We start from the raw sequence: 24244 nt of genomic DNA, 5'->3' as shown, positions 1-24244 counted from the left end.
TAAGCCGATTCCATGCTTTCATAAGACCCATTTCTACGAGGTCAATCATTACATAACCCCACAACAAACCTCCATCGACCATCTTCCAGGAGCACGGAGCTGGTGGGCAGCTGAGCTGTTCTGCACGGAGCTCAGGACCTGAGCACAGGCAATGGGGGTGACCCAGAGCTCCTGCACTGCCCACCCTGAGCTGCCCAGCACTGCAGGAATGGAAGCAGATCCATGCACATCACATGGGAATAGCACCAGCCCCATCCAGATTACAAAAGCATACACTCTGCTCTCCCAATTCCTACACTAAGAGCTTTTTGCCTCCTCTTTTTTCCTCCCCCCCTTCAATATGCAAAAATTCAGTTCCTCCTCCTCACTGCTAGAAATTCCCATGTAGTTTCTCATCACATCTTTGCACCTCCCTTCAAAATTCCTATATTTTCAAGGCTCTGTATTGGATGAACTGCTGTTGAGCCATTGCTTTCCAGCTCCCCACATCCTCCCTTTCATTTGCCTCTTATTTTCCTGCACCACCTGCTCACAGCCGCTCTTCTGCCACCAGCAGCTTTTTGGCCATTCAATGGAACAATCCTCACCCCTATTATCTGAGTGCTTGCTCAGGGCTGACCCAGCCCACCTAAGCCCTGTGACTCACCCTGGCTGGGGACGTTCCCCTTTGCATCAAGGAGCTTCCAGGAGACCTGAGAGCTGTGGAAGCGTGGAGTGTTTGGTGCCTATCTCTTGCTTCAGCATCAGTCTCCTCTCTTTATGAACCAGAGACAGGATTTAGCATTTATCCAAAGAGCACAGCTTGGAATTGCCTGCGTTTGAAGCTGGAGCAGATTTCACTTTGCTCTGGCAACCAGGCACGTTCCGCACTTGTTCTCCAAGGGAGAGATGGTGTAATGCTCATGTGACAGAGGGACAGCAGCAAGATGCAGCTGGGAAGGCTGGGACGAAGTGTGGCCTCACTGCTGCTGCATGCAGCAATATCAGGTCCACCTCGGGGACTGCTGAGCTGCAAAGCCAGAGAGCAAACAGGTGCCCCTGGGGAGCCGAGGGGGAAGCAGTGCGTGGGGCTCCCACCGTATCAGCAGCGTGAGTCAGTTGTGATGCAGCCTTCCCAGCCACCCCACTGCAGCACAGAGCTGCTAGCAGAAAGAAGGGAACCTTGTGCAGAAAAAGCACACAGGCAGCTGGGTGGGAGCCTCGCTCACTGCTTTCTGCCTGACAATTTGCCTGCAGGGCTGCAGAGGCCGAGTTTCTGCAGTTCCCTCCTAGGCTGGCTGGCTTTTAGGGTGAGAGAGGTGAGTAACATATATCTGCAGAGGGGAGATAAGGTAATCGGGCTCCTCGAATGCCTGGGATCGCATTAGAGCAAGGCTAGCTGCTGAGATGCTATCGCTGCACGGAAATATCTGCAACTTTATCCTCAACTGGAACACAAACCAAAACAAATCAGGCGACCAGCACAGTGGGTTTGGGATCGCTGGCACAGCACCATGGGCTGGGAGGAGGGGAGGCACAGCCTTGGCAGAGCCAGCACAGCTGAGACAGCAACACAGGAGGATGCTGCCGCAGCGACAGGGAGCAAGGGTGTCAATGTAGGAAGGAGAGACACCTTGTGAAGGGCAGGAGATGGGCCTGCATCCAGGCTCACAAACCCAAGGACACCAGAAAGGGTGCACAGCCCAAAAAGCACCTGATAAACCAGCCAGCTTTCACCTGGCTCATGGGAGCGCCTCCAGGAGGAATCCCTGTGTGACACCACAACCCAAGGGCAGTGCTGACGGATAACCTTGCAGCAGCAATCTGATTGCTAACACAGGGAGCAGAACCCATCCCTAACATTTCCCACCTTGGGCTGCCCCCTGGGGAGGGGGCACAGCTGCTCAGCTCCCACCTCCCTGCTCCGGCTGTAGCAGAGGGAACCAAACAGCAGGCATGAGCTGGCTGCCAGCCTGCTCTGTGGGAGCAGATGAAAGGCTCCTTTTCTCCTCCACCTGGAGCAAACAGCCAGCCTGGTTCACACGCATCTGCAGGAGCCAAGGATGCTGGGAGCAAGCTCACTGGGTACAGCTGGGCCATGGCTGATAGCGGGACCCCTCACCACTTCCCAGTGTTTGCAGGTAATTGCATGCAGCTCCTCGCCCTCCTGCAGAACTGTTCACCCAGGCTGGCAAGCTGGGAGGCAAACACAGAAAGCTTGCTGCTCTCAGGAAGCACAAATCTCACCTCTGCTGGTGGTCATGGCTTCAAAAGACAGTGAATGTCCTTCAAGGGAGGAGGGATCTCACGCTGTGCCCAGTAAACCAGTCACAGCAGCTGCACGGAGCCAGGGCTCATCCCTGCCAAAGCCAGGAACAACGTGCGTGCAAACAAAGTTCAGGTTTCCAGTTCCTTACGTTCTGCCCCAGACACGCGCCCTGACTTATTTCCAAAGCCATCATGTGAAGCTTGTTCCTCTTGGGAGAGCACGAGGTAAGCAGGGACACTGGGAGAGATGCCTGCCAACAAACACCATCCAGGGCAGCAGTGGCTGAGGGGGAGGATCCAGGTATGCAGGCTTCTTTCTGCCAGAGCAGAGCTCGCTTTGGCTCCTGCAGCTCTGCTCCAAAAGGAAACTCTTCAGGAGCATTTGGGAAGGAGACTTTGTAGGCTAAAAAAGCACAGCAGGCCAAGTATTGGAGCAGGGAGCAGTCAGCAGTGTCAGCACAAGGACCATCCCAGCCACAGCAGGGAGCTCAGAATTGCACATCACTTCAGGAACGGGGACTGACGGCTGCTAAGGGTTCATTGAGAGCAGCAATATTTGGAGAAATGAGCAAGTGTGGGGAGATGAGGCGTCAGCACAGCAAAGCAACGGCTGCAAGAAAGCTTGCCATCTCTTCTCCGCCCTCTGAACACCGCACTCAGCTGCTCACAATGCTGGAGGGATCGCAGCCCAGCCCTAGCAGGGCAAACAAGCCTCCAACACAGTGCAAATACAGATGGTGGAAAACATAATGCATCAAAGCAGCCAGCAAAGCATGCTATCATCTGGCACTTAGCAGTGATTGCTGCCTCTGGTTCCCCACTGGGGATGATGGCCCTCACACTGCCAGGGCAGCTCCTAGACATCAAATGCACGTTGGTCAACCTGAGAAGCCTGAGACAGTAAGTTGTGCTTCTCAAGATGGGATGATTACCCAGGGCAAGAGCCTCCCTTAAAGCAGATCTGCTGTTTCTGGACTCCACGGTTCCTTGCTCAGAGTTAGTTCAGCTCTGCATCCTGCTGCAGTGGAGACAAGGAAGCCCCTTTGGGTAAAACAGAGATCAGGAAACCTTCATATAACACACAAAGAGGATGTTACTGCCTATTACCTGCAGCTGAAGATATTCTACCTGACTTATCCAGGGCAAATAAGGCTTGTCAAGAGCAACACACTCATGGAACTGCTGTATTGGTCAGTCTGCATTGACAGTGTTGTGTTATGAGAGGTAATCAAAATGCTGTTGGAGAACTAACATGTAACAGCTCCACTCAAGCTGATGGGAAAAGGAGGCCAAGAGCTGACAAGCCAGCCTCATCTACAGCAAGCAAGAACAGGGACTGACATACAGCTTAACCAACGTATTAATTAACACAGTGAAGGAATGAAAAGAAGTTCAAGGGGGGGAGGAAGAAAGCTGTTTCCCTTATGATTTATGAACATCCACAATGTGATGTTTTTGGCCTTGATATCACCAGATAGATGGCATGGCCAAGGAGGGGGTTGGGGGGTGCTCCCTTTGCATCAGGACATTAGCTGGCCTGCACTGGTTTGACAAGGGAAATACAGCAGAAATTAAATAAAATCATGGGAAGAAGCACACCAAAGTTGCCAGGGTTACCCCACCATGGGCCAGGTCAGGCTCTCAGCACAGAGCTGAGCAGGTCTGTGAGCTGCAGGTACCACTCAGCCCCAGGCAGCTCTGGGATTCCCTGGACAGAACCCAGGGCAAGCTCCAGCGACCCAGCTAATGACTTGTATGGGATTACTCTGCAAATGCTGGCTCACAATAAATGACACTGTAGAAAACCTTTCTGAACCAGCTGTATCGCGCAGATGTCCTCAGGAGTAAAAGTGCTTAGCAAGATCAGCATGGAGCTGGCACTAGAGGCTGCCCGTGAAAACAAAGCCCTAGTGGGTAACACTAACCTTGAGGAAGAGGAGACTCCAGGAAGGAGCATGGGGCCATCACTCCATTCTGAGTCTTTCCAGCAGCTCTAAGAAGGCTGCATGGATGAGCCACGGGTCTGGCCTCCCTCTGGTCAATGGCAAAGCAACCTGCAGGAAAGTCCCATTTCAGTTGAGAAAGAGGATCTCTCATCCTTCATGCCTGACTGCCTTCCTGGAGCAGTGCTTTCCTGGGTTAGCAAATATCACAAACCCCAACCTCTGCAGGCAGATGGCTTTTTGCCTTATAGCAGCCCGCTAATAGGAAAGCAGTGGGGGACAGATGCTCCTGCCTTCCCACGTTAAGCCAGAGCAGCAGCTCCGAGCTGGCAGCGGCACTTGCTCACGTTGGTGCCTGAAAGCCACAGAAGGCAGCAGGAGGTGTGGGGTGAGCACTGCTATCCAGGCACCATGCTCAGAGCCAGCTGCAGCCTGCCCAGAGGCGATGCTCCCAGGACCCTCCGTGCCCTTCCAGCTGTAGCTCGCACCCACACGTGCTTCTATGCTTTGGATAACAGAGTAAATACAAACCAGCAAGCAGCAGCAAACATCTTCCTCTCGATTTCATTTCAGCCCCTCTGCTGCTAATGTGAGGGCTAAGAGTTAAGCTGGCAGCTGTCCTCACTGAGCGGAAAGGAGCAGCAAGCAGTCCTAGCAGAGCTCCTGGCCGGTGGAGGAGGTGCAGAGCTATTTAAAGGAGTCTGGGCCTTTTTCATCTGACTTCTTCAAAAGGGAAAAAGCCCACATGAATATACCTAACCAGAGCTAGAGCTTTTAATCCCTACAGGAAAGCCCTATTCACCTCTTTCAGCCAATTGCCCAGCATGGCAAGAGCTGCTTCTCTGGAAATGGCAACGTTGGCTCATTGCTGTTTGCAGTCTTTCCTCCCATAGACAGCAAAGCCTCTCTGTTCCCACACATCCCCAGAGGGCAAGCATGCAGCATGAATGCGACTCACAGCACCCAGCAGTGCCTGTGGGATTCCCCATCCTCCCTATGGAGAAAGGGGCCCAGTCCCCACTCCTGACAGCAGCATGCCAACTGCTAAACAGCTGCTCAGCCCTAAACCTTGAGAAGCACCTCGAAGTTGGGCAGCACCTCGGCTGTGTACTTTTGTCTAAGCTGGTGAGAGAAGCAGTTTGCCAGATGACAGAGCAGGCGTTTGTGTGACAGTTACTTGCAAGGTTTTCTGTTGTTGTCGTCTCTGTTTCGGTTTCGTTTTGAAGTAATTGCTACACCTCTGAAAAACAACTGCCTCGTCATAAGCCGATGTGATTTTTCCCCTCAAGAAACCCTGGATGCTCACTGCTTCCACCCAGCTCTGCAAAGAGCCCTTCTCACCTTACACAGAGAAACAGGGGAGGAACGTGGCACGGCACTGCCCTCTTTGGGTAAAGCCACCCACTGATCTCCACCACGTCCACTTCAGGCGCTGTGCACAGCTTGTCCTTTTCCTTCGTCCTTCTGGACACGAGCAGCTCTGCACCCCCTTTCCAGCAAGGGAGGCCAGCAGATGCTCTCCTCCTCCAATCCAAACCTGCTGCCATCCAAAGCCACTGCCACGCTGCTCCCACAAGGCTCTGCTCCCCAACAGGATGCCTGGTAAAATGCAGAGCTGCCTCCATTTTTCCCCCACTGTATGAAAAAGGTTTAGTGAAATGACTGCAGAAACACAGGGTAGGAAGAACATCCTGCAGCAGCGTGGAAACCAAGAGTGGAGGATGGAAAGAAGAACAGCGGGTGATGTGGTTGCTGCAGATCTTACCTTCACATGACCAAACAAATGAGGATGCATTAACAGTGGTTGGCAACTGTAAATCCAGCACATCCTTATCTGGAAACACAGGATTTCCCTCAATACCTGTGGAAAGAGGGGGAAAAAAAAGCCAGGAGAGATCACTGAAAGAATTCCCTTAGGACCTGAAGAAGACACCTATGCATCTCCCACACATAAGCATGCAGCACATGGAGGAGATGGCACTGCTGCAGCTGGTGCCCAGCTCTGCTGCATCGTTCCCAAACCACCCTGGGAAGCAGCAGGAACAACTGGGTTGGTAAAAGCAGCCATTTGACAGCATCTCCCCCGGGTAAAAGGAAAAGGCCAGCGTTCTCTTCAAACTGGGAGCTTGTGGGTGTAACACAGGATCTCTTTTCCAGTGCTTTGTGTGCACGGTACGAACACATATATCCGCAGCCATAGAGGATGCAGAACAATGCCCCTGCAATTTCAGTCCAGCTTCCAGGCAGACCATAATAGTTCAGCCATGTTCAGCTCTAGCCCCACTCAGCAGCAGGTCTCGCCAAGCTTTACAAAGGGAGAGCCACGTGCCTTTGAGCTGTGCTCGGATAGAGCCTATTTTTGGGCTCTTTGCTGGCACGCCACCCTGCTGTAAGCGATCACCTCGGAGGTTAATTAGACAAAATGCTTCAGCGAGGTCTTGGGAGGAGCAGGATTTCCTTTTCTCCACGTTAAGCCCTTTTACCAACACTTCAATAGATGATGACATCGCAGTGCCCCTGCCACGCTACCCATCACAGAGCTGATGGTAACGGCAGCTCCGCTGCTGGGAATCAAGGGCAAACAACAGAGAAAGCAATAAGAGCAGAACAGGTATAGAAATTGTCAGCTACTGCAGCAGCCCCGGAAGACACAACTGTGCCCGTCCTCACTGCAATCAACCCAGCACAGCATCAGAGCCAGCTCAGTACTTGCAGCCCTGTGAGTTCCGCAGGGGCTGGGGATGGCTGGGAGCTCCAGGAGCGCGGTGAGGAAAGGATGGCACTCTCACTTTAACACAACATGACCAGCCGCTCGCAAAAACAGCTTGGCTTCCCCGGCCCTGAACCTTGCAGGTGTTTGTTTAACAGTCTGCATAAATTGAGGCTAATCGCAGCTCCGCCAGCTGCCGAGGAGCCCAGCAGCCTGGAGGACGCGGCCCCGTTATCTCAGTGCAAGCTGAGAGAGCTGCTCCCGAGGGGACAGCTAATCTGCTCGGCCCTAACGAAGCAGCCGGCCTCTCATGCCTGCAGCCTCAGTGGGGGGAAGAGGAGGATGGAGGCTGAATGGGATTAGTGCTGAGATGGAGGGGTGAGGATGGAGCTCGCTGCTGCTGCCAGGGACACATCTCTGCTGTCCCCTTTGCGCTAAGGGCTGGGCTGGAGGCCACAGCCAGCTTCCCTGGGTCTGCCATGTACATAAAGGCATGAATAATAGATCTAACAAGCCAACAAAAGCACTTTATCTAAAGCATGTTTCTGTCAGAAAGCCAGGCTTCTCCAGCACGTGGGATGGTTTCCAGACAGTGCCTTTTCCTAAGAGCGTGGGGGGTTTCCTGGCTTCGCTGCACCCTCCCTGACTTCGCTCACAAAGCACAAGCACAGGGCAGGGTCTGGACACAGCAGACCCCCCTGAATGCCTTCAGCTCAACTCAGAGACCTGGTGGGACGGGGCTGCATCCCCTGAGCCAGCTCCATGTGCCACCTGCAGCCCCAACAGAACCCGCACACGGCGAGCACAGCCACCTGCATGCCGTGAGGAAGAGATGGTTGGCTTCCCTTCCCTTCAAACAAGGAGCAAAGGCACTTCCTTCCACCCCAAAGCGGGGATCATCTGTATCAGTGAAATCTGCTTCCTCTCCATCCATATGTCCAGCAGCAGAAAAGCTGGAGTAAGGGACTTATGCTGTTGTGCAGCTCCCCAGCAGCTGGGCAGTGCTCCTGCTGCCGGCCAGCCTGCGTTCCCTGAGGGCTGCCAGGGTTAGCGTGCTGTGCAGTGACTGCAGTGACTCTTTAAGGCTTGGGCTGTCCCCTCCTCATTTGCTTTATGGAAATGCATAATAAGATCTTGACACGAGCAGAGGAAATTGCATTCCTTTATCTTGGCAGCACGTGGCTCAGGCTAAGGCAGGAAGAAGAACACAAACAACACCCAGAATACAATTCTCCTCTCGACAGTGGAGGTCAGCATTGAAAAAGCCAGCAGCTCCTTTGCCCCTCAGCTCTCTGCTTCATTTGCATTTCAATTTCTGGAGCTGCCAAGCTCAACTGCAAAGGCCCCCAAAGGCCAGGCGATGCTCTGGGCTGGATTCTTGCTCCATAGGGCAGACACTGAGAGAAGTCATCCCTCACAATCCATAGTCCCCATGTCACGAGGCACCACCAGATGCACCAGGAGGAGATCCGGCTCAGGGAGGGAAGGCAGGAGCCCTTGGGGAGCATTCTGGCACACTCAGCCCAAGCACAAGCAGGTCATTTTTCTCTGCCAATATCTGGACCAGAGCAATGTCTCCTGTCTCCCATTCAAGAGGAACCAACAGGCAGGCAGTGCTCCAAATTCAGTTTTCAGGTACTTGGAAAGCCAGGGCTCCCACCCACACTGCTCCCTCCTCAGCTGCCAGCAGGCTCACAGAAATTAGGCAGAGTTCTCTGCAGCATCAGAGCAAGGTCCCAGCAAGGGCTTTGGTAACAAATGGCCCAGCAGCATGCCAGGTGGCCACGAAATCCAGCCTGAACACCCACCCGTTCCTGGGGGCACTAAATGCTGCCTGTGCCTACAGATGGGCACGATAGATCAAGCTCAACTGGAGGTGATGGTGAAATCCATTGTTTAGAACAACTGCCTTATTAGCAGCCTGGGCTGGGTATGGTAGACCATACCAGAGCCAGCACTGCACAAAAGGTTGCAGCAGCTCCTCCAGCCTGACCAAGGCAAGGATCTCATCACAGGTGCTGTGCAGACTCACTCACCCTGAGCCCTGTGCAAGAGGAATGGGAGCAGCTCCACTGTGCCCTTTCCAAGCTGTCCTTGGGAAGCATAAGGTGCAGCTAAAGCTTTGATACTGGATGAGAGACTTTTCTTGGCCACCGATCAGTCTCTGATTTCTTTCCCTAAAGAGCCATCTGGGACATCCTCCTGAAGATGCAGCTGGTCTAGAAGGCAAGAGACAGTCCGTCAGTACCGCAGGAAACAGGCAAAAGCAGGCAGGCTGTCAGAGGAAGGAGCGCTTCTCCATCCACAAGTGCAGGAAGCTGCTCTCCTCTCCTCACCACTTCCCAGCCTCAGCAGACATGGGCTGTCAGAAATGAGATAAAATAGGACAGGGGATCGCAGCAGTTGAAATCTCTCCTGTGTTTGTCTGGATACCCTCCAAGAACTCATCCGAGACATTGACAGCTGAGGTATTACAGCGTGAGCAGGGACAGCTCTGCTGCACAGCCCGCCTCACCCTAGAGGAGCTGGCATCTCAAAGGTAGATGGAACAACGTGCTTTGGAGGAATTGGACACAGGGCTCAGCATGTCGAAGCTTCAGTACAGCATCTCTGCAGCTCAGAGCAATAGCTCCTGCCAGAGAAAATAAAACAGCCATGAGCCATCATGCTGCAGAGATGCCATCCCCTCTGCTGGCAGCTCGAAGGACAAGCACATCCTGCCTCATTTTCTTCTGGCCCCATTGATTTTCTGCAGCTCTGTCTCCAGGAGCACACACACTGCAGTTTGTTTGGCCTTGCAGGAATGCTGGGGCAGGACGAGGATGCCTACAGGTCATGCTGCAGGCAGAGACAGCAAAAGGTATCACAGGACAGCTGGGTTAAGACATTAACTCATTCCCACACCCCAGGACAAGGACTGATCTGTGCCCAGGTCAGAGTCAGCTCCTAGGTAAGCTGCTCATGTTCCCACCCCAGAGCCAGCACTGCCCACCTAGCAGCCACCTTCACGTGCTCTCAGCTGTATCAAATCCAAGGCTGGAAAGCAAACTGTGGCAATTATCAGCGCTTGCCGCTGTGAATGGGAATGTTCTGTAAACAAATTATATCTTGGAAATTAATACACGTTGCCTTAACTGAGGTTTAGCATCCTAAATTTGCCAAAAAAATAAAAAATTAATTTAAAAAATCTTGCAAGTTTCTTGCAAAAAGAAAAGGGAGGGAAGGCAATGAGTTGGCTGCAGAGCCCTGCTGCAGAGCTAGCAGTGGGCACAGCACCTGAGCAGACTCAGCCTTGCCTGTCTCAGGTTGCTCTGCTCCAAAGGAGGATTTGTACATCCCAGGGTCAGACTAATTTCTCCTGCCAGCGCAGCAGCAGTGTTGTAAATGGCTTTTAAATATCAAGCCCACACTTGAGCGCATCTAAGTCAAAGCACAACACGCATCAGGGATGACAAAGAAAAAAAATCATCATTTAGCAGAGTCTGGGCCTCTGCACATCAGCCAGAGATGGCTTCAGCATTCAGCATTTGCAGTGGATGAAGCTCAGCATTCCTCACCTCCAGACAGCTGCCAGCTCTGCAGAGTGCATCACTACCCAGTGAGAAGCAGCTACAAGCCGATCCCCTGGGATTTTGCAGAGGCTGTGCTGTGCCATTCCAGGAGCTCACCCTGCAGCTGAAGTCCTGCAGCATGCTGCAGATCACACGTTCCCAGCAGACTCTTCTGCCACTGCACTGGCAGCTCATCCCAGCTCTAGGCTCTCTCCTGCCAAGCCTGTGCTCCATCCAGCCCCCAGACAATCTGTCCCCGTGGAGGGAGCAATGCGTTGTCCAGAGCTTTTCCTTGCCTGGAACAAGCATGGACTCACGCCCAACGAGAAGCAAGTCTCAACACACACACTGCTTCATGATGGTGGTATTTCCATCTCCTCCAGGTTACTCTCAGACATGCTGGGTACCAGAGTGACTCCACCTCCCAGACTGTTAGCAGGAGACTGGGAACAAGAGCACCTTCCATGCCTCCAGCCTGTCCATGGCCCTCACCCTCCACCATGCAGCACAGACACATGGACAGATACTGACAGCAGCACACAAACAGCATTGCTATGGACTCCCAGCTCCACACACGTGCGTCTTCAGGGTTAAATCAATAATCCTCCCTCCCTCTACCCACATCATTAACACATCCAGGTACACAGGAAAGCACAGCCCCCTGACACAAAGCGCTTTTCCTCTTTGCTGACTCCTGGTGGGATTGGTGTGTAGAAACCTTTAACGAGTTTGACATAACTTCCAGCACAGAACAGCTCTACTATTTGATACAGGGTTTAATTTGATTTCTCGCTCAAATAGCTGAGACATCCTTGATACGCTTCCTTCAGCCCCCTCCCAGACAGCCCTGCTGCATGCAGTCAGTGCTAAGAGTCACCTGCATTTCAGCATCCCTCCTCCTTTGCTCCACTCTGCTCCTACTGCTAACATCTCCCTTCTCATCCAGGTGAGCATCTCCATCTCTGGTCTTTGGGAAGGGTTTTTCACATCACTCCTTTAAGCAGTAGTAGTGTGGTCAGCCTTCAGACCACAGACCTACTGACCCAGGTTCACCATCAGGACAAGAGGACTCGCAGCTTTCTAGGAGCCAGCAAAGCTACAGAGCCCCACACCATGGCCAGACACAGCCAAAGGTCTCCCCTGAGATATGACAGGCACTGTGACCCAGGCTTCTGCCTGGCTCAACCCCCGCTGAGAGCCACCACGAACAATATTGGCTTGATTGAACCCGTTCTCTTCCCCAATCTCTGAAGCACAACAGCCGATTTCAAAACCTTAAAGCAAACCATTAGGGAGCCAAAGATGTATTTGCAGGCATTAAAGCCACAGACCGAGGAGCAAACAGACACCTTTGATTGAGAAATCAATGCCTGGGTTTTACAGCACTTCACGCTAAGCAGCAGCAGAGTCCTGCAGACATCTCATCCCTTCAGGGCTAGGCAGGAGAAACCAGCAGAAGGAGGAGTGAGAACGTGATGCTTCCAGAAGTCTTAGCAAAGCTAGAACAGCCTTGTGGACCCTGAGGCCACAGGGTAAGACATATTTCCAAGAGATTCCTCAGATCAAACTGATGGGAAAAGAGTCCATCTCATACCTTCTATCAGAAAGGTGCTTCTCCCAAGTGTTCCTTTGCTGTGGGTACAGCTCCAACACAGCAGGCTGAGGGCATCAGGGACAATGCCCACCCAACACAGCACTGCACTTGTCTGCCGAGCAGCCCAGGATGCAAGAGATTGGTCTGGAAAAAAGAAACCCAGATTCCATTGATCCAGGTGCCAGAGGGAAGGAGCAAGTCACGAAGGAAAGAGGAGGAACAATCCCCGCACCCAATAGTGGTATTAGGAGCAAGAGAGACACGCTGACAAATTGAAACAGACCGCTGGCACCGCTGGTACTTTTAAAAGCTTTCTTCCTCTCAGCTTTCTTCTCCCTTTGTACGCTGAAAACCCGTCTTCAAAAGCAATCACAATGCCTCCAGAGGGAAAAATATCCCAGCACAAGGCAGACTTCCCTTTAGGCAATGTGAATCCCCGTTACCTGAGTAAAAAGGCTTTTATCTCAAAACCATTCATTTCCAGAGCACTTGACCCAAAAGGAAGTCTTCTTTATTTCTATAAAAGTCATTTTTCTCCCCCAAAGTCTCATGGTCTCAAAAGGGAGCTCTTAATGCTGCTTTCTACTCCCACCGCTGCCTGGAGAAGGCAGAGAGCAGCCCCCGCTCCAGGAGCTGTGTGGCCCCTGCCAGCCCCCTCCTGCCTGGAGATGCTGGCAGAGGTGGGGGCTTTTTGCCAACAAGAGCAGCCACATCCCACTGCTTCCGTCCTTTAGCAAGAGCTAATGCGGCAGTTGCAGTTGTTAGCAATCAGCCAGCTCCCCTCCATAAGCTTTAAGTAAAAAGCAAGCTCTTTCCCAGAAGGAAGCCACAGGCAAGGCTGGATCTACAGCAGCTGGGTGATTTTGAACAGCTCAGCATTGCCACCAGATAGAAATTAGCTTGTGCGGGCAACAGAGGCAAAGCTCGAGGAGATGGGTTCAGCTTGGAGTGCCGGGGCAGTCTGTCACAGCTCCACAAGCCTCCCGCTGTGATCCGCACCTCCAGGAGCGTGCGGTGGCTGCAGAGATGTCCCCTTGCAGCGTTTGTGCCTGAAATGGAGGGGAAAAACTGGTGCTAGGAATTTGGCAGGAGGAAGGAGAAACACTGCTTGACAGAGGCAGCACGCAGCCAGCTGGCCTGCTGGTCTGAGCTCCCAGCTCCGTGCTGCTCCTGATGAGGATTTGAAGCAAAGCACCCACGTGCCAAGCAAAGCACCACGGCCACAGGCTGCTGCCCAGCACTAATGGGGGAAGGGAGGCAGCTCCCATCTCTCACTTTAAAGGCACCAGATTCCAGAAGATCTCGCCTACAGGGACACAGATCAGAAATGCAGCCTTGCACTCAGTCACATCCTGACCTGTCAAGTTGCTGTTTCAGTGCTGATGTTTGCATTGCTTGGTGTCCAGCCCCAGGGCAGGGAACAGACCAAATGAACAGCACACAATTAAAATCACTACTCCTCCAAAACAAGGGCAACTTGAACCCCATACCCCCAAAGCACTGAAAACAATACGTGCTCCAACACAATGCTTGCATGGCATCTCTTCATTCCATGGCTTTTAAGCAGCCATGGGTGTTCTGAATTCCTCTTACTGAGAACCTGGAACGTGGCTGCTGAGTGCAAGCTCTGCACAGGTGCTGAGGGATGTGGCTTGCAGGTTTACCAGGCAGGACTGGCAGCAGAGATAATGGCATCGGTGATGTTTCCTTAGGCTGAACTGAAAGATGACGGTCAGCATAAGCTACCTACAACATTTTGCAGAACAAATGCAGCTGCATTACTGAACAGCAGGGCAGTAATGGAGCAAACAGGAGGAGCCAGGATACCTGAGCTGCCTTCCCAGATCGGATGCAGTCTGCAGGAAGTACCACATGAGAGCATGGATATCCTAGCACATCTCTCCATAGATAGAGCAGCTTTAGCACCACCAGGTGATACTGCTGGCCACAAAGGCTCAGCGTCCCACTGACAGCCCTCCAGCACCCCAGGACAGGCTTAGAGCAAGTCACCAACTGCAGTGCCATGCTGCAGGGAAGGGCAGTGCACAGCCCCACATACACAGCGTGGTGTGAAGCAATCCATGTTTATCCCTTCCTGCTGGCACAGCCATGCAGAGACACAGCTCACGCTCCCTTTCCCTCATGCCACTCTCCACTGGGCAGGTCACTTACCACCAGCCTCTCTTCTTCATACACCCCAAGGAAAAGGTGATAAAAATCTCTTTAAAAAGATTTCCAAAGCTCTCAGAGATTAAAAGGTCCTGTTAGACCACTTTTTAGGATAGCAGTGGAGGCAGGGAGAGGAAAGTTTAAGACAGACAAGCTGTAGTGGAAAAATTGATCTATTAAAGCAGCGGATGCTATCAGGGAAGCGACCGATTTCCTACAGACCAGCATAGCCAGACACATTTCTTCTAAAACAGATCTGTCCTGGCTTCTCCTCACCATGGCAGCTCTGCCCTCTACCTGCCTGCATCACACCAGCCCGGCTTGACAGCTCTAATGGGGCGATTCAGTTTATTGACCTATTAGCTGCCACCTGCTCGGGACACAGCCACGGCAGATTTGCCATTGTGTAAGCAGCAGCCAGCATAAAACCCTAAATAAATTTCAGAGGCCTTGAGCAGTGTAATTAATCACACTGTCTATCAAAAGGCAGCAGCAGCAGGGCGGCAGGCAGGGGAACACAGAAGGCAAGGCTGTACAAGGGGGGCATCAGGGCCCCCTCCTGCTGTCTGCCCTTACCCCATGCTGCCAGATGAGGCACAAGCCAAGAATTAAGGCCATGCTGAAGCTAGAGTCTAGGTCAAACCCCATTTCACTGCTCACCCACTACTTGAACCTGAGCAAGTAGCCATCTGCCACGACATGCTTCATTTCTGCACACACTTGATGAGGAAATAAGCGGCATTCGCAGCCAGCATTTGCAAAGTATTTAAGTTAGGAGCGCTTCAGTCTGTTTCCAACCATGCTGAACTCGTGTCTTCTCTCCTCCTCAGGACCTCTGAATCTGGCACAGACCAGCTAGCAGAGCGAGAGCAGAACAGAGATGTTAAAGAAACAGAAGGAAGAGATTTACACACCCCAAACTTGGTTCCTTCCAGCTCACTTGGCAAACGCACCGAGCCTGAATCCTCCTCACTGCCATCTCTCCTTCTCTGCTTCCCTGCCAATGCGCCCATTTGGGATGCTGGTTCTGCCGCCTACCCAGTGACCAAAGTGCTGCACTAAAGCTCAGAACGAAGTCAGGTGATTGCTTAGGAGAAATCTATATATACACACACACAAATGTATGTATATGTAAGAGGCCTCAAATTTTAAGGAGTACAGGACACGCACACCTCTGCTTTAAGGTAGGTGCCATGTTGCCTCACAGTGAGGGCCCCTCTAGACAATCTTCCCCCACATTCATCAGCAGAAGCAAACAGAAGAGCTTGTCCCTGAGAGAAAACCTTCACATGATCTCCACCTTAAAAAACCATCAGGGGCTCCTGGAGATGCTTTGACTCACCGGGATCTGAGAAGAGGCAAGTCAGGAGCCAGCAGGGCCTTTCTGAAGGGAGCTGATAGACAGAGAGGCATCATGGCTGAACCCTCTGCTTCTCCTACTTTGCATCTCCTTCAGCCAAGCAGGGTGGTCAACATGAAGGCATCGTGCAGGCAGAGGGGCACAGTCCTGACCTGAAAAGACAGAGACAAGATCTTTTATTCTCATGCCATTGAACCGGAGCCAAACGAGGCTGCAGCACACATCTCAGGGCTGTGATTCATCTGAAGTGCTCAGCCAAGCCCTGAGCTCAGAGCACAGCCCATCCCAGGGTCGTGCCTCCCCTTCCAGCCTGCTTGCTGGGCTCCCTCTGGGTTGCTGGCATCCCTCCTGCTCCAAGCAGATGCTGCTTCTCTAAGCAACATCAATGTAGCGCTGAGCAAAAACCCTCCTCAAAAGGAGTGAAAACAAAAAAAAATCTATTCCAGCCTTTGAGCCACGCTATTAATATTTCATCTTTCTTTTTTCTGCCAGAAGAAAGTAAGTTCCTCCTGCCAGCTGGGCTGCCATCTCATCACCACGTATCTGTGTCTCAGCCCTGGCTGCCAGCCTCTCCACACAGATGGTAAATGCAAGGCTCATATCCCCTCCACACAACCCCTTCTGCATCCCTCGGTGGCAGCACCGGAGCCAGCAGCACGCTGTGGTGAGGCATCGAGAGGCAGGCAGGGCTGGGCTGAGCATCCTGCAAAGCAGAACTCAGGGCAGACCCAAGGATTGCACACAAGACCTGCATTGGGTCCACCCAGATGGGCCACAGGCTCACACCTCCCATCCCTGCCCGCTGCAACTGAAAGATACCTGTCAGTTGTTACCATCACAAAGCCAGGCTCCATCCCACCCCCACGCCAGCTATCCATCAGGCATCACGCAAGCTATCCATCAGGCATCATCTGTGTCAAGCTGGTTGGCTTTTTTTAGTTGAAACTTAATGCCTATGAAGTATTTTGTCTTGAAATTATTGTGCAGACTCAGTCAGTTAAACAGTGCTTCCCAGTCTAGACAGAACAATCTTGTTGTCAGTGAAACAGATTCACCCTGACATCCCATGGTGCGTGGTGATGCGGTTGCTATTTTGGAAGAAAGAAGACAGCTAAAAGCTCTTCCTCTCACGACTCTGAAACCTGATTCCCGTCCACTCAGCTTCAAACAAACACCTCCACAAACGATCCCGTGCCTTTGGTTTGATGGCTCTGTGTCAGGCACCAGCATGGGTGGGAGGAAGGGGGAACGGCTCTGCCTGCTCCCAGACACAGACCTGCCCAATTCCCACTGGCCATGGGGCGAGCTCTGGGTCATTGGTGTGGAGGTACTGCTTTAAACCGTGCCACAGTTCATGCTGCAGATCAGTTTTGCCCCTGTTGCCTCCATCAGTGCATGGGGGGGAACCGCAAACACTTCAGCTCCTTTATAATTAAAAGCTTCTCCTCCCCCTCGTGAAAAACCTGCATGGAGGAAAAGGTGAAGCAGACGAAGCATCTGACAGCACTTCATGACTAGTCAGGCTGGAGCCCGCGGAGCTGTAAGAGTGAAACAAGCCTGATCAAACCAGAAATCATATTTTCCCCTTTTGCACCGTCAGTGACGGATCCTTGATGTCTGCAGTCAGAAGCAACAAGTACCATTTGGGGATCTTTTCATCTCCTTTTGCAGTAGCACAGCAACCTGCCGACCCCAGCACATTGCTGGGCTTTTTCCAGCCCAGCCTGTAAGCCTGCAAATGCTCTCCTCCAGCTGGGAGCACAGCCCCTTTGCTCCAGGGGATGCAGGAAGGTGCTGCAAGGGGAAAAGAATTGGAGTGCACCAATGGGCCCCTCTACAGGGCAGTGAAGGGACCTTCCAGCTGCTTTTGTTCCTCAAAAAACTACAAACCTTCAGGAGCTGCCCCGTTCTAAATGCATCACACGCCTGCCTTCACATCTTGCAACAAAGCACCTGCACATGCTCTGCTCCGTGGAAGGCACACTCACCTCCAAATACCCAAGCAGAAGAATGCCTCTGTGTATTCCAACAGGAAAAATGAAATTTGGGGTAGCAAGGAGGACTTGCTTCTTCTTTTTGCACAGCACTGCCAGACAGCAGCAGAGTGATTAGTGCTGCACAAGAGAGCTGCCCTAGGACTGCCTGAGCGTGTCCCCAGAGCCACCAGCACACACACCAGCAGTCAGAGCCCCTCCAGCCAGAGCACATGGTGCCACAGATGGCCCAGGGAGACGAAGCAAAGAGCAGAAAGATGCACGATTCTAAGAGCTCAGCTGTGTGAATCACAGCGAGGCACTGGCTCTTCTGGTACCAACAGAGCAGCACGAGGCAAGCAGAGGGAGCAGCACGGAGGTACCACCTCACTGCGTACCAATTCTCAGCGAGCACACAGCCCAGTGCCTTCAGCTGGCTTGAGAGCATCGCACAGCAATATCCACCTCTGAACCCAACACCTTACAAGGAACCCAGATGGAACCTCCCTGCTGGCTCCTCCTTGTTTCACTTTTAATGACCCTTCTATTAGAGAAATGAGAGCCCCAGCAGCCTGACCTAGCTGTGCAATCCCAAGTTCAGCCATCCATCAGCTCCCCCGGGAGTCACCACAGCCCTGTGCTCCCACCACCTGTGTCTGTAACAGCACAGCCCCATGCCCAGCTGCATAATAAATGCACAGACAAGGACAGCACAGTCCTCCAGGGATGGAGAGCATTAATGCATGGGCAGAACCGGGGCTGGGGGAGGTAAGTGCTGAAAAACGGATGCACGCAGCACCTCATTATCACACTCATAAAAGCCCAGGAACTGCTAAGAGGGACTCCATCTTTTCTGTTTGCTCTGGCTAGTAAAAGACCAGCTGATCACCCAGGATTTGGGCTACGCAGACAGCACAGCTCTGCTCAGGTGCACTGCCAAGAACAGGTCAGTGCATCATCCTGGATTTCCCCACGCTGCAGTGATCAGGTTTCCTTCAACACACACAGCTCAGCACAGTCCTGCAGTGGAGAACAGGTGCTGAGGATTCAGGGTGGATTGGAGGAGCAATTGCTATCCCCCAGCCCTGGGCCAAAAGCTCCCTACAGTACCAACGAGCTGGGAGAGTGGCTTGAGAGCAGGGCAGGAGGCAGCCAGCACCGAGCACCCTGCATCAGCACCGCATCTCTATTTCGTTTCTCATGACTCCTGTGTTGAAAGAGTTTGATGACTTCCAAGAAACACCAAGCTGAGAAGCTTCTAAAACTACTGAACTGCCTTTTAAAGATGCACGTAGCTAATCCAGTCTTAAAACTAATGATTTAATTTACCTCAGGAGAAGCATGCCAGCATAAATGAGCATCTCCCAGTAGTATAGCAGAAGCATGTTTTATCTGGAGATTATGTTGATTAAATCATCAAGTGCCATAATCTTCTCTCTTCCTATTTCAAATAAGGGGGGGGGGGGGGGGGAGGATGGAAGCCCTAAAAATATAGATAGAGCCTTCTGAGGCACAGCAGGGAGCTGCACAGCCATCTCCAAGAGCTCTCCTTGCTCAGCAGAGCATGCAGGCAGGGCTCCCCGTGCTGGAAAGAGTTGCTCTAACTGCTATCAAGTGGGAAACGAATTCACTTGTTTGGGACTGGAGAGAAGCCAGGAGATGCAGGCTGGAGGAGCTTAGAGGTAGCATGGTTACAGGAGACACACGGAGATGCTGTTTGAAGCCACCGTGTCACCTGCTGACAGGAGGAGAGGATGAGTTTTCAGTTCTTGGACACACCATGTTTGCATGCACAAGGTATTTACGACTCCAGAGCTGCTTCAGGGCATCTCATCAGCTCTGCATCCTCTGCCCTGCTCCTCGAGTGGTCGCATCCTTCACCCTCCAGTTCTTGGACACAACACATGGTAGGCTGTCCTTCCACACAGGGCTGCATGGCTCAGTAGGAGAGGCTGATGTCCTCAGCCTGGCTGTACAGCTCCCTTCACCCGCCCTACAAATCCTGCCTTCCTGACCCAGCTTTCACTCTGCAAACATAACTGAGAAGTCAAATCGAAGTTCTCAAGGCTGTAAAAGTCTCTTCACAGGATATAAGTCACGCAAGCTGCAAATTCAAGTAGCTTAGATACAGGGAGACAATGCCTTAGCAGAGGGGAAAAAAGCCAGAAGCCTGCTTTAAACTCCTTCCTCCCAGCTCTCATCTCATCACTGCTTGTTCCTCCTTCATGCTCAGCACTGAAGCAGGGAACAAACCACCCACCCCCGATGAATCAACAAGACCCACCTTGACACTCAGCCATCACCTGCAGATGGTGGGTTTTCAGACAAAGCCTTCTTCCTTTGGGACTCGATTGCAAACACTTCCCTGCAGCTCTCTGCCACATCATCACGCTCCGGCACTGCACCTGGAACGGCTTTGTCTGCTGGCTGTTTGGATTGCACGCAGAGTGCTCTGGAGCCCTTGGGCAGAGCACTTCAGAAACAGAACACCTTTTATTTAAAGCCAATTCAAACCCTCAGCGGTGAGTTTGAAAGCTTCTTCTCTGGAGAATGACAGAGCATCTCGTTAAGCTCACGGCAGCAGAGAAGGGGTCCAAGGCCAAAACAAATTGCTAGGACAGAAAGCTCCCTCTGATAAAAGCAAACTCCAGCCATTGCTTATGCTGACCCCTGGCACAAACAACAGGTCTGCAGCAGGCCTTCTGTACTTACAAGGCCAAGCTTCAATGTGAGCAATACCAAGGTGCCCTTCCAGGCAATCGTTATACAAGTCAGAGGCAGGGTTTATGAAATCAGGGGATTTCTGTGAAGGAAGGGTGTTTAACAGGTGTAGATGGGTTTGCTTCCTTGAAAGCTGAGGCAAACAGCAGTTCTGGATGTGGGCTGCAGCAGCCACGGTCACCCTGCCTCCATTTCCCCACACACAGAATAATCATTCCACTGTTGTAAAAGCTTTGCACCTTCAGAAGAGGGCCTGTGTTAGCTGGACGTGGTCCTTCACAGCTGCTACGATGGCAGAGTTGCTAGGAAAATGTCACCCACACAGCTCAACTTTCACCGCGCTAACATCCCCCTATTCGATCCCTACAAACATCCAGTGAGTATCAATCAATGTCAACGGGGGCCATTTTTCTTTGCATGGAGAGTGACACGCTTTTGCTTCACCCACACTCCCATGTCAGATGCCATTCTGTCAGAGTGCCCCTCTGCTGCCATCTGTCACACGGCAACAGAACATAAGGGGATATTGGTGGGAAGGCTCAGCCCCTACTGCCATACCAACAGCTGCCTCTGATGGTGTGGGCTGACATCATAAAATAGGAGGCATCACTTTCGGAGCAGCCCTTGGATAACCGGACCTCCATAAAACAATTCCAGTGGAAAGCTGTAATTTCAGACCAATTACTCACATCCTTCTGATGTCATTTTAAAGCAGAAATCACCTATTCTGACTCTCTCTCCCTCTGCCTTTCCAGGTGTGAACAGCATCTCCCTTCTGGGCTTTGCATCTCTTTTAGTTCAATTAACGTGGCTCCCCAAAGACTGAGCACTTCGGTACTTTAAACACGACACCTCCGAACATGATAACGCCACTCGCCACTCGTCTCCTGCAGGACCCTCATTCCAGACAGACCTGACACCTTGACAGCATCTTCACATTCACTTTCCTGAGCAAACGCACCATTACACGAAGTTTAATTTCCAGAATGGGCAGGAAATCTCTTCCTCTGAGTAACCATCAGATAAACATCTACACACTGCGTGGAATTACACGTCAAGGCACTCGATAAAACCAACTTATCTGCCAGGAACAAGTTTGACAAACCTTCAGTACAGGCGCCTTCTTCCCCTCCTTTAAATTGCACAGAGTCCTCAAAATCCAGAGGAAAGGAGGGGTTTCCAACTCACCGATCAGCCTCCTTATCCTGCCAGCACCACGTGCACTTGTGCTTAACCGCTGAGACAGCTGTCATTAGAAACAAGGGGTTTGAGGATATACGGAGAGAAAAGCAGCACAAGACACAGAGGTTGCTTCCCCTCCACCTTCCCAGAGCTCATTGCAGCAGGAAGAACAAGAGCTGCCTGCAAACAGCATCATTTCCATGTCTTCTACTCTTAAAATAGCAGACAGCCCTGCAGGCAGGACAGACCCAGGGAGCTCACTTGCTGCCTTGGTGACAGAGGCCACCAAAGTCATGTCACTCTGCTGCTGCTCACTCACTGCAGCTCATTCTCTCCTAAGGAGCAAAGGTGGTCATGGTACCTTGCTCCTTACTTCAGTGCTCCTGACAGACCAGATTTATAAGTCTCATATTTTTTTTCTAATATATTCGCCTTCTCCTCAGGCTGGAGGCAGAAAACCTGCCCAGCACTCTGAGCCTCCAGACATCAGGCAGCTTTCCTTCCCTTTAGCTGCTGGCCCTCAGCAAGATGGATTTAATTGTCTCTACCTCATTAGTTCCAGACTGGAGGGAGTGATCCTCCTTCTAGCATCACCTTGCAGTCAGCTCATGCTCTGGTCCTCTCTGAGCCACATCACACACTGAATCTTCTTGCATTGACGTCTTCACTGACAGCACAGTTACATTCTCGACATCCTGTAGTAGCAAACAGTTAATTATCCCCTGTGAGTTACCATCTGTCAGCTGATCACATTAACAGACCATTCTCATCTCCCCCACCCACTACAAAGAGAAAATGCTCCTTTCTCATGGCTCACGCCATTTTACTAAGGACAGACAACCAGCTTCTCACAGCCAACTAGGAGAGGCCAGCTGATGAGTGGTGACTAATTACACAGAAACCCTCAGTCACTTGTTCCAGGCTGAGCCTCATCCCGTCCAGCTGGACAGAGAAGAGGGTAAGCCTGGAAATGACACACTGAGAGGTGTGAAGTTCTGATGTAGCTGCCCCTAACGCCCTGAGGAAGCTCAGCTGAGGGAGCTGGAAGGGGCTGCTTTCATCCTCAGCTCATCACCGCACTCCTGTGCCTCAGCTCCCCCAGCTGAGCGAGCACATGTGTTCTCATTCACTTCTCCCTGGGGAAGCCTTTGAGATTTGCCTATCCAAAATATGGCATGGATAAAACCACTGCCACGACAGACAGCAGCAGGCTCTGGATGCTCCTCACAGCACTGACCGTGCAGGAAGCAGGATGTTTCGGCGCTGACATGAGCTTCCTGCCACCCTTTTTGCTCAGTAGCAATCAAGACTGTCACAGCAACAGGAGATGGAGTAGAGAAATATCTCACTGGGATGTACTTGGTTGTTCTTTAGCGGATTGACACAAGAATTTGTTTGTAAATACGTCAAGAGCATGTCGGTGTGAAATTGGAAATGGGAGTGGATGGCAGCACGGTGAGCAAAGTACGTGGGGTGAGAAGATGGAACACGCAGGTTAACCTGAACGAGTTGCAGACTGAGACCTGTAGGAAAACAGAACCTCAGCTCTAATCAACTCACTTGATTAAGCAATGGAAACCTTTGTTGCTAATGCAAACGGCATCATGACTGCGTGCCTTCGTGCTGTCAGTCCCACTGAGCCTCTGCCTCCCCCTGGCAGCGTGTGTTGCACAGTGAGGCTGCAGCCGTCTGCTTTCCATTGGGAAGGGAGAGCACAGTGTGCTGTGCCTGCAGCAGGCGTCCTGCATCACTGCCATCAGCTAAGCCACTGAGCAACGGCAAGCAAACAGGTACGTCAAGATAGTGCTGAGGATTGAGGCCTTCCCCAAAATCATTTAAGAGGTTCATTAAGCCAATCAGCAACACAAGAGCAGATCTGAAACCAGCAATAAGCCACAGCATTTCCAGTGCCCTCCGGAACAGCTGCACCAAAAGCCACAGCATTTATGGAATCATACAATCACTGATGTTGGAAAAGACCTCTCTAATCACCAAGCCCATCCCCAAGCCACCCCACTGTGCCCACTGCACACATCCCTCAGTGCCACATCCCCACAGCTCTGGAATGCCTGCAGGAACAGTGAGCCCATCTCAACCTGGGCAGCTGTGCCACTGCATCACCGCTCCAAGTAGAAATGTTTCCTAATATCCAACCTGAACCACCCTGGCACCTCTTGAGGCCATTACCTCTCATCCAAGTTGCCTCTCCTTAGCTCAGTGGGCAAGTGCTGCCTCCAGGGGCACCAGCCTCATGAGAACTGGGAGGCTTTCCCCAGGCTCTGGTGATGCTGGTTGGGTTGAGCATCAAGTAGGCAAAGCTCACCCTCACCACCCCTCACAGCACGTTGCCCTCACATGACAGCAGCAGGCTGAGAGAAAACTGCTCACTGGAGACCCCAATGGAATAGGTGACAGCCAACCAAGTACTATCAGATAAACAACAGCTGCATGTTTGTGATCATCTTCACAGCGTCTTGGAAGCACACTCAGCTCACTGGAGTGAGCAGTACAGCAAGACAAGCAACACAGTCACAGGAGCAGACCACATCCTTGGTCATCAAGCACTTACCAAAGGCATCACATCCTGCGGTGCTGGGTGATAAGCCAGCTACACCCAACCTGCCGAGCAACACAAAACGCTCCTCCAGCATCAGTCTTCATCTGAGGCACCAGGTTGATTCAGCAAGGTGTTTGGCAACAAAAGAATACAAAAGCAGTAAGAATGCTCGCTGATTAATTAAAGTAGCAACGCTTTGCAGTTGAGGTAAATACGCAACAGGGTCGTAACAGAGTA

The 24244-nt window shown here is 52.0% G+C and overlaps 1 protein-coding gene across 1 annotated transcript in view; it reads right to left on the bottom strand.

Moving 5' to 3' along the window:
- The window catches only part of SRRM4 (serine/arginine repetitive matrix 4), a 62788-nt gene extending 40604 nt beyond the window's left edge, over nucleotides 1-22184 (bottom strand). Inside the window, exons 1-6 of the mRNA XM_072350713.1 lie at nucleotides 21999-22184; nucleotides 15557-15726; nucleotides 12046-12189; nucleotides 8937-9119; nucleotides 5956-6051; nucleotides 4173-4301 (exon numbers count right to left, since the gene is read on the bottom strand). The gene's annotated coding sequence lies outside the window, so the exon portion shown is untranslated. The remainder of the gene's footprint in view (nucleotides 1-4172; nucleotides 4302-5955; nucleotides 6052-8936; nucleotides 9120-12045; nucleotides 12190-15556; nucleotides 15727-21998) is intronic.
- Between the last annotated feature and the right edge of the window lie 2060 nt (nucleotides 22185-24244).

This window comes from Excalfactoria chinensis, chromosome 16, assembly GCF_039878825.1.
Source record: "Excalfactoria chinensis isolate bCotChi1 chromosome 16, bCotChi1.hap2, whole genome shotgun sequence".
NCBI lineage: Eukaryota > Metazoa > Chordata > Aves > Galliformes > Phasianidae > Excalfactoria > Excalfactoria chinensis.
The sequence above is the reverse complement of the archived record's forward strand: the minus strand, read 5'-3'. Positions and strand labels throughout refer to the sequence as shown.